This window comes from Temnothorax longispinosus, chromosome 12 (genome assembly GCF_030848805.1).
Source record: "Temnothorax longispinosus isolate EJ_2023e chromosome 12, Tlon_JGU_v1, whole genome shotgun sequence".
Classification (NCBI taxonomy): domain Eukaryota; kingdom Metazoa; phylum Arthropoda; class Insecta; order Hymenoptera; family Formicidae; genus Temnothorax; species Temnothorax longispinosus.
This window is the reverse complement of record NC_092369.1, coordinates 5,020,595-5,032,087: the sequence shown is the minus strand read 5'-3', so window position 1 is coordinate 5,032,087 and position 11,493 is coordinate 5,020,595. Positions and strand designations below refer to the sequence as shown.

The 11,493-nt window shown below is 32.7% G+C and overlaps 1 pseudogene; it reads right to left on the bottom strand.

The window, feature by feature from the left end:
- Positions 1 to 717: 717 nt before the first annotated feature.
- Positions 718 to 8,388, bottom strand: LOC139822944 (protein FAM50 homolog; annotated as a pseudogene).
- Between the last annotated feature and the right edge of the window lie 3,105 nt (positions 8,389 to 11,493).

Below are 11,493 nucleotides of genomic sequence, written 5' to 3'. Positions count from 1 at the left end.
TTAAATGCAATGTTTCTAAATTATCAGTACAAAATTACCTTTTTCAAAAAAAGGTAAAAAAAGGCGCCAAGTACACGCGCAATGTATGTTGTAAATCTAAAAATCTTAAATGGTAGTAGCTTTATTTCTTCCTAACAAAATAATTCACAAAATTGCGTTACCTAACTCAACCCAAATGATATGTATAGTAGCTTTATATTTTTCTCCCTAATAGAATAATTCACAAAATTGCGTTACCTAATTCAACCTAAGTGATACGTATTTCAAAAAAAGATGTGAAATTTTTAAATTGCGCCAATTGCAAAGAGAATATATATACTTTGAAAAATAATTGTTGTGCAACTACTTTTAAAAATAAAACAAAATTGTGTTACCTAACTCGCCCAAGTGGTATGTATCTTTGTATTCCTGAGAGTCTTTTTATCAACCCAAGTGGTAGTAGTTTTAATTCTCTTTGATAAAATTATAATATTACAAAGAATTATTTTAATCACAAAGAATTAAAGAGGTAACATAAAATAAAAATATTTAATTAAAATAAAATAAATAAATTTTTCTTGTAAAAAACTTGGCGCTGCTTTTTTAAGGTTTAGAACCTTTGCACAAGACTTTCGTATGGCAACGTAGTGTAACGAAACGTGGGTCAACGCACAAGAAACGTATCAGTTACGGCGTTAAGCGTCGTCTACAATGGCAGCAGGAGTATGCAATAAGACGTAAGCAGTAAACTATTCTATTGACCAATCACAGTCGATTATTCTTGAATTGTAAAAATCCCATTAGTCAATAACTTACTGCTTACGTCTTACTGTATACTCCTGCTGCCATTGTAGATGACGCTTTATACGTCAATACGTTTCTTGTGCGTTGATCTACGTTACGTTACCATACGAAAATTTTGTGCGGAGGCTCTAACCGATACGTTTCTTGTGCGTTAATCCACGTTACGTTACGCTACGCTATCATACGAGAGTCTTGTGCGCGGCGGAGGCTCTTATCCAGACAAATTTGCATAGCGCATAAACATAAGAAATTAATTGGTTTATATGTATATGTGCAAAAGGAAATAGACCAATCCATCTCTTTATGCATATGCTTATGCACCTATGCAAGTTTGTCTGGGTTGACCTTAAAAAAGCAGCGCCAAGTTTTTTACAAGAAAAATTTATTTATTTTATTTTAATTAAATATTTTTATTTTATGTTACCTCTTTAATTCTTTGTGATTAAAATAATTCTTTGTAATATTATAATTTTATCAAAGAGAATTAAAACTACTACCACTTGGGTTGATAAAAAGACTCTCAGGAATACAAAGATACATACCACTTGGGCGAGTTAGGTAACACAATTTTGTTTTCTTTTTAAAAGTAGTTGCACAACAATTATTTTTCAAAGTATATATATTCTCTTTGCAATTGGCGCAATTTAAAAATTTCACATCTTTTTTTGAAATACGTATCACTTAGGTTGAATTAGGTAACGCAATTTTGTGAATTATTCTGTTAGGGAGAAAAATATAAAGCTACTATACATATCATTTGGGTTGAGTTAGGTAACGCAATTTTGTGAATTATTTTGTTAGGAAGAAATAAAGCTACTACCATTTAAGATTTTTAGATTTACAACATACATTGCGCGTGTACTTGGCGCCTTTTTTTACCTTTTTTTGAAAAAGGTAATTTTGTACTGATATCATGCGTTTTGTAGTGATAAGCAAGTATCGGCAAAAAATTTCCATTTTTTATTTTTTAATTATTCACAAATTGACAATAACGAATTAAATTTTTATTAAATGTATATATATATATATATATATATATATATATATAAAACCTTTTACTTTTTACAAATATACATATATGTGTATTTATATTCGTATTATATAGAGAATCGCTATAACATTAAATGTAATAATAGTTATAATATAGAACTATTGTCTCCTATTTTTGAAATTTATTAAATATGTATTTATTGATTAAATACCTATTTATTATATTTAATGTTATTCTTGTAAATTCTCTATGTTAGGTAGATATAAATACACATATATATCTTATATATACATATATATAATATTAACCTGTTTTTTAAATCATGTTTATCTGCAATAATTAAATTATTTATATTAAATCAATTATTTTTAAAATAAAAAATTTACCTGACAATGTGATTATTCCTTATCCACTAATTATTAATTTTCAAATAAGTAATAATTCATGTATTAAAAACACATGAAGAATATAAAACGATGCGAAACTGGAAACTACTGGAACAGATTCGGGTCTGGACTAGTTATTTATTGGTTCGGATTCCTTGACTACTTGAACAGATCGACTGAGAAAAAGTTTATTATAATGGACCATTTTCCCAAAAATATTACATACATGGATCCAACTTGTATCAAATCTATGAATAATACGTGATTATAATCGATATAATTGTATATATTTATTTTTGTACAGTTATCTTCAAGAAATGACAAGAGATGATACATCTAATATTTGTAAATAGATTTCTGTTAGAGGATCTGATCATGGATTAATATTTTAATACTGTTTCTGTATCGGAATGAATTAAAGTATGGTTTTGTATTTTCATATTGTAATTATTATATTCAAGTCATTAAACTATTGTTTAATGACTTGAATATAATGTATTTTTATTTTCCCTCCAAATGTTTGCGAAAACTTAACTATTTAGTAGAGCTATATAATCGAGTAAATGAATTAAATATTATCACATAACTGAATGAATTAAAATCACAGTCCTTAAAAATATATATATTGTAATGTAGCTACATTATATATATTCATTGTAAAATAGATTATAATATATATATATATATATATATATATATATATATATAATCAGCTGTTTTATAATGAATCAATTGTACGATGAAACAAAGTTATTTATCTGGTTATAATATTTACAGTCCTTGAATCTGAATCCTTTAAACAAAATTGGACAATTCGTTGAATCTAAGGTCAGTTTTTAGCTTTCTTCCTATTTTTATCCGACACTGTATACTTGTAACTTTTCGTTGGATCAAAAGGTTCCCATCTACTCGCTGGAAAAATGTGTTTGTTCCTCTCGTACCATGATCTAATAAGAAAAATAAAAAAATAACAAAAAAGAATTATGCAAAATATTCTTTTAATAATAAATACCTAAGTAAAACTTTTCCGACATGTGATTCCTCGGTTTTGACAGAAGCATCGTGCATAATACGAATATCATCGTGAACGTCAAATGTGAACAGAGGCCCGCTCTTTCCTCGTGTCTAATCGCAATATTACATACATTAAAATAACATGCCAACATTGTGATATTGCTTCATAAGTTTTATCATTTGGTATATTTACCTTAGTTACAAAAAAATCAGTTACAGTTGCAGTAAAACGTATAATGGTGCGGTAATATAAGATTCTCCTTGACATACATTAACTGATCTGCCATTACTGTTTTAAGCTCGCTGAATTCGGGCCTCAGAACTTCTAAACATCTCTGAAGAACCTAATAGATAGAATTACCTGTATGTGAAAATTTAATTTATGCAGCAGAACATTATATATCATGCCAATGTTACTCCAAAAGTGACACTGGAGTATTTTAATAACTTAAACGTTCTCTAAACTACTGAGACATTCACCTTTCTTTATTATAACACTCCGACGATGGTCAGATCCATCCCAATAACTGAATGTGATCTCAATTTCTTCTTCCTTCAACGCGTTCTGCTTTCTAGCCCATTCTTGTCTCAATTCTTCCCTAAGTTTATTTTCCTCCTCGTCCCTTTCCTTACTGGCAAAAAACATGTATCTACATCTGGATTTTTCTAAATCTTCTTAATCGCAGGGCCATCAGATTGCACATTTTCTGACTGCGGGGATTTTTCGGCATTGTCTTCGTCAGAAGACATCTCAGCTTCATCTTCGTCTTCGTCCAGATTAAAAGACAAAGCTTGAATCTGTCTCTTCTGTTTGTTCTTTTCTGTCTGCTTCGCCGCTAGTGCTCTTTCCTTTTCCTGCTCTTTTTCACGTTCCTTCTATCAAAGCATAAAATACACGTACAAAAATACAAATTATGAGATAATCAGGATCATAAAAAGATTGTAAGAAATTACTTGTGGGTATCAGGATTCGTGAATGTTCGCTCAATTTAACGGCGGATTTTCTCTTGCATTCCGCGTGATCGACGGTACATGCACATTTCGTGGCATCTAGCCTTAGCATCTTTGTGGTATCGTCATCATGCATTAGGATTTTCTTCATATCCTATCTTCTGAAGAAGCCCATCGAAAGTTCTTGATATGTATGACTAGATGACATTCAGAGCACTAGGCAGAAATCACACACACACACACACACACACACACACACACACACACACACACACACACACACACACACACACACACACACACACACACACACACACACACACACACACACACACACACACACACACACACACACACACACACACACACACACACACACACACACACACACACACACACACACACACACACACACACACACACACACACACACATATATATATATATATATATATATTCACGGCAAACCACATATATAACATCGTGTTATTTTTATAACCTATTTACGCAAACGTTATTACTTCTGTAGTAACTTACGATACGATAATTCCTCCGCGTAAACGGGAGATTTTATAGTAACTATTATGATCGGAAATCAAGAGCCACCGTTGAAAGTAGTGAAGGTTACGTTTCTCTGATTGAGAGACGACGACGTATCTTAATATGAATTACTGTAAGTTACTATAGATGTACTCACTCGCATAAACATATAGTTCGACAACTTTTACAAGACAGCATATACGTACGTGTGCCATTTTGAATATACCTTCCTTCTTTTAAAGATCTCCTCGACATCTCTCTGTGGTTAATACTTTATATATTTCACTTACTACGTTTACACGCGAGCGTTACTTCTGTAGTAAACTTACGATAATTCCTTCGCGTAAACAGAATTTTCCTTCGCGTAAACGGGATTTTGTAGTAACTTACGATAATTTACTCCGCGTAAACGAGTGAATTATCGTAAGTTACTACAGAAGTAACGCTCGCGTAAACATACAGTTTGACAACTTTTACAAGACAGCATATACGTACGTGTTTGTACGATTTTGTAGATACACCTTCCTTCTTAAAGATCTATCGGCATCAGCTCTCTACGGTCAATACTTATATATATTTCACTATCTGTCACGACGCGGCAACGGTCACGACTATCACACACTTACACTTATCCTTTTCTAGGTTGTAAAAAACTGTCACGAGTCACGCACTGCGACAGTGCACGAATGCACTCTCGTGTCAAAAATGGGAAAGTGACACACCAGCCGCCATTTTTGTCCGACGTGGACGTTTCTTAAAAAAAAATTTTCCACATTTGGACTTTGCATCGCAATATCTTCGCTCGTAGGGCACGTAACGGAAAAAAAAGACTCTTATTTATAAATCAAACCCCAAGCTATCGATCGAACCTACTTAGAAATTGATCCGTTCACTCGTTATTGAGATCTCAAAATCTCGGATACTCGCAACTCATGCGTTCGCGTAAAAGAGTCACGCTGCGTCTCGCTTCGCGCGTACTTGGCGCGAGACACTACCGTGTCTCTTGATTATATAATCAATTGTTTACCTTATTTTATTTTTATGAACTTAAAAAAAAGATGTAATAATATAAAGACCCTCGAAATTCAAATATAGATTGGAAGAGGCTGTAAGGGTCACACGCGGATCAAGATGCGTTTAAATAATATAATGATTTATTCTTCAAAATCAAAAAATCCAAACGTTTCGGCTCCTGTCCTTTGGAGTTTATTATAGTAGACACTCTGTTACTGAATGACTACCGGTTGACATTTATATTCGACACAATTAATACGAGAATTAAATCTTTACTTAATAAATGCACCCGTAAACAGAATGAACCTCCACCCACGAACGAAGAAAGTCGAGGCAATTGGTTTACTGTACCATATGTTTCCAATATATCGGAGAAATTCAAAAACGTGATCACGGATTTGAGTGTCAACTTGTCATTCTATAGTTTGAATAAACTACAGAATTTCATCAAAGTCCAGAAAGACATCCTTCCTACCCAATCAAATAAAAACGTCGTGTATAGAATTTCTTGTAAAAATTGTGACGCTACTTATGTTGGCCAGACGTTGAGGCAACTCAAAACGAAAATTACGGAACACCGTAATCATATTTATAGAAACACGATAACTCATTCCGTCATTACTGAACACAGATTAAATTTTAACCACGAATTTTATTGGGAAAATGTGAAAATTTTGGACAAGAAAAGGTTTTTAGCAAAGTGACTTGTATCAGAAATGTTACATATTAAATTACAAAAGAATAGTTTGAACTCTCAGGCCGATACAGAGTTTTTGCACCACGCGTACGTGTCTATCTTGAATAAATTGTAAACCATGTCCGTGACACTTTGTTCTTCTGCAGGATCATGAGTATTTTTCATGTATTTATTACCGCTGTATTTATACGTTTTAAATTTATTTTTATCAATGTTTGACTTAAGACCTTCCCGACTAACTATTTTATGTATTTATTATCGCTTACTTTATATTATTTATTATCTCTTACGTTTTGACCTACACGTTTTTTCAATTTATTTTTGCCAACGTTTGACATAAGACTTGCCCCTGCCTGCTTTACCGAATCATTTTTGTGTTGTGCGTCGTGTCGACAGGATCTCCTCGTACAGATCTCTTTGTACAGATCATTTCTTTGCCATATGTTCATACCATTTTTATTTGACTCTACGATGTATTCGTTCTCCAGACTACTAGATTTGGACCTTGTAGTCTCACTAGGTTTCTGTAAAACTTGGAAACAGTAAACTCACCATGTTGTTAAGGAGAACATTTTATTATTGTTGTTAACATTATACCACTGAAGATGGCTCGGACAGAAGCCGAAACGTTTGGATTTTTGGATTTTGAAGAATAAATCATTATATTATTTAAACGCATCTTGATCCGCGTGTGACCCTTACAGCCTCTTCCAATCTATATTTAAAAAAAAGATTATAGAATGGAAGAATATGGTTAAATATTTACCAGTTATTCATATTGACACAATTCTCTCATTACATTCGAAAATTGAAAAAGATTGTGCTACATATTTAAAGAAATTATATTATAACATCTAAATTCTAAAGTTCTAAACCATAACTTTAATGTCTCAGTCAGCCTTAGGACTTTTGACTATTTCAAACACGTTTTGGCTCTCCACTAGCTGGTCCTCCCCCCCACTTAATTAAAATTTAATGAATAAATTATAGTAATAATGCGCTATTTATGCGTTCTTTAAATAAAAAAATGAACGCGTGGTCGCCACGCGCGTTAGAAGTGAAACTTCTGAAGGCAAGGCTTTGCCATAACTTTTCTGAAATTAATACAAAAACAATGCAACGGAATTAGTCACTCCAAGCCGCCCGCAACTCGAAAATATAGTGTTACACGCAGTTCTCACTATATCCGTCTCGCCAATGCCGTACGCCTGATCGAATTTTCGTGACGCGTTTTCGAGTCGCAAAATCGAATTTACTTACCGATCCAAAAGGAGTTTCACTTTGTACGCCTGTTGGTCGAATTTTCGTGACATTATTTCGTGACGTTTTTTCGTGTCGCACAATCGAACTTACTACCGTACCAAAGAAGTTTCATTTCGTACGCTTATTGGTCGAATTTTCGTTACACTTTTCGTGTCGCATAATCGAACTTACTACCGTGCCAGAAGAAGAACCGTCTCGCCAACGCCGTACGCCTATTGGTCAAATTTTCGTTACATTTTTCGTGTCGCACAATCGAACTTACTACCGTACCAAAGAAGTTTCATTTCGTACGCCTATTGGTTGAATTTTCGTTACACTTTCCGTGTCGCACAATCGAACTTACTACCGTACCAAAGAAGTTTAATTTCGTACGCCTATTGGTCGAATTTTCGTTACACTTTTCGTGTCGCATAATCGAACTTACTACGGTGCCAGAAGAAGAACCGTCTCGCCAACGCCGTACGCCTATTGGTCAAATTTTCGTTACACTTTTCGTGTCGCAAAATCGAACTTACTACCGTACCAAAGAAGCTTCACTTCCGTTACACTTTTTCGTGTCGCGAATCGAACTCACTACCGTGCCTAAAGAAGTTTCACTTCAAAAAACATTTTTGCGCTCGTTTTGTTTAGCCAAAAAAAAATGTTTTAAATGGGGGGCTGAATAGACTATCAGTGAGACCCCCTACATGTTAATCATAAGCAAATATGAAAAACAAATACACAGGATTTATGCACTAATTATGCGCTAATTATGTACTCTCACATCAGAATAATTTCAATTTTTGCGCCAAATTTCCTTCTTGGTGCAAATGGTAATATTCTCTTTAACTCATTAAAAATATCAAAATTCGACTACCGAACTATGCACAATACTTACGCAAATTATGCGTTATTATTTTAAGATAATGACGATTTTTGCGTTACAACTCTTAGAGAACTTCCAAATTTTGGTATTTTTAACGAGTTATAAGAAGATATTAACATTTGCACCAAAAGAAGAGTTCTCTAAGGGTTGTGGCGCAAAAATCATAATAATCTTAAAATAATAGCGCATAATTCGCATACGTATTGTGCATAGTTGGGTAATCGAATTTTGGTATTTTTAATGAGTTATAAGAGAATATTGCCATTTGCACCAAGAGAGAAGTCCTCTAAGAGTTGCGACACAAAAATCGTAATTATCTTAAAATAATAGCGCATATAATTCGCCTAAGTATTGTGCATAATTGGGTAATCAAATTTTGGTATTTTTAACGAGTTATAAGGGAATGTTTTAACATTTGCACCAAGAAGGAAGTCCCTTAAGGGATGCGACGCAAAAATTAAAATTACTCTGATGTGAGACCGCATAATTAGCGTATAAATCATGTGTATTTGTTTTTCAGATTTGCTTATGATTAACATGTAGGAGGGCTCACTGATAGCCTACTTAGCCCATTAAAAAAAATTTTTTTTTGGTTGAACGAAACGAGCGCAAAAATTTTTTCTTACAGATTTGAAGAGCGCATAAATAGCACATTATTATATAATTTATTCATTAAATTTTAATCAAGAGGGGAACGCAGCTAGGCAGTATTTCAAACGTGCAAATTGACAAGGCGGAATGATATAATATAATAAAATAAATAGATAAATTAATCATTAACAAATTATATATATTTTTAGAAATTAAAATTATTTGTTTCAGAAGTTATTACCGATTGTATAAAATTGCTCTATGCAAATAAATTATATTAATAATTATATTTAATTCAATATCTCCAAATTTGCAAAATTATTATCTTTAGGATGATGTTATGTGATAAATTTGCATTATGTATAATAATAATAAATTAATAATTTGAGTTTTGTGATCATTGTCTCCATTAATCATGGTTAGTTTGCAATTTGCGTGCCTCTTATTATCATTTTCCGATCTGTTAGAGCGATTAGGTGACTTTTTTCATTTATGTGCACGCAAAGCACCGATTGAGTTTGATTATAAAATTATCTGTGCCATAAATCATGATACTTTATCGAATTGCTATATTATGTATTATGTATTATGTATTATTATCATCATTGTCATTGTCATTGTCATTGTCACTGTCATTGTCACTGTCACTGTCACTGTCACTGTCACTGTCACTGTCACTGTCACTGTCACTGTCACTGTCACTGTCACTGTCACTGTCACTGTCACTGTCACTGTCACTGTCACTGTCACTGTCACTGTCACTGTCACTGTCACTGTCACTGTCACTGTCACTGTCACTGTCACTGTCACTGTCACTGTCACTGTCACTGTCACTGTCACTGTCACTGTCACTGTCACTACCATTGTCATTACCATTGTCATTACCATTGTCATTACCATTGTCATTACCATTATCATTACCATTATCATTACCATTATCATTACCATTATCATTACCATTATCATTACCATTATCATTACCATTATCATTACCATTATCATTACCATTATCATTACCATTATCATTACCATTATCATTACCATTATCATTACCATTATCATTACCATTATCATTATCATTATCATTATCATGTGAATTATTCGTGTGTTCATCGATTATTCAATAATTTTTACCACTTATTGTTAAGATTCTTAATCAATTTAATGTGAGTCAATGCATTCTGCTAATAAAATTAGTCTAACAAAGAGACAGATTCGATGACAAATATTTGATTGATTGAAAATCTGAAATCAGTCATGTTTTCTTCATCTATCGGAATAATCGCCTTGTTTCGTGCGGATTGTGTGGATAATTATTTTGAAAAGGCATATAACAGTTGAACGGTTGTAACGGATATGAAACGGAAAGATTAATAATTATAAAAGTTTGTGCGCGTTTTCTAAGAGTTGTAAAGCTACAGACAACAGTTTTCCATCATTCGTATAGCTATTGCACTTCTCTATTCACTTTAATCACCTTTAACAAATAAATCCTTTATTAATTCATCTTCTTTTCCATCTCACTCTTATCATAACTATCTACCTACTTACTCTATCTTATTCTTTTCTTCTATCTATAAATACGTACATATCTTTGTATCTGTCCCCATTCTTTTACTTATCGCTTTCTCGTTTTTTCGTTCTCATCTCTCTTTCTTTTGATATTCTCTTTTCGCTTGTTGCGGTATTTTTCCTAACCGCTCGCCACAGTCTCCGCCGCGTCAAGGACCTTCTTTTCATGCTCACCTCTTTTCGCAACTTTATTCTATCTCCACCCGTCCATCAACGCACGATTCTCTTTGAGCGTATTTTACTTTATTGCTATTCTTTCATCTCTTCCAAAGCATTTTTCCTACTTTCTTTACTTTTTTTAAACATATTTATTTATTCGGAAATAAACCAAGCAAAGAAAGAAATTAATTAATCAAGAGATCAAACATTCTGTATTGAAAATATCCAGATAATAGTGGACATTAACATATATTAAAATATATTTTTCCTTAGATTTTATTGAAATATTCATAAATTTAAATATTGTTTAATTATAATCAAACCCTGCTCCACTGCTTAAAAAGTATTTAAAGGTCTACCATGTGCTGTTCCTTTTTTCTCCATTTCCTTATATTGTTTGTAGTATACATAACTTTATCGTTATTGGCCCTGATCCAGAAGAGGATTGGAAAAATCTATGTCATTTCAAAATTGCACAACGATATCATACATTTAAGTAATACGTTTACTCAACTGTCTTCTTTCTATCGTTAATTCTGAATCGTAGAATTTCGCGTTTACTGCTATAAAATCGTCAGTCATGTTTGCAGATGAAGAAACTTTTTTATAATATGCAATATAAGACACAAACAAGTAAATTTCTTACAGATAAATGAAAGTAACAAAA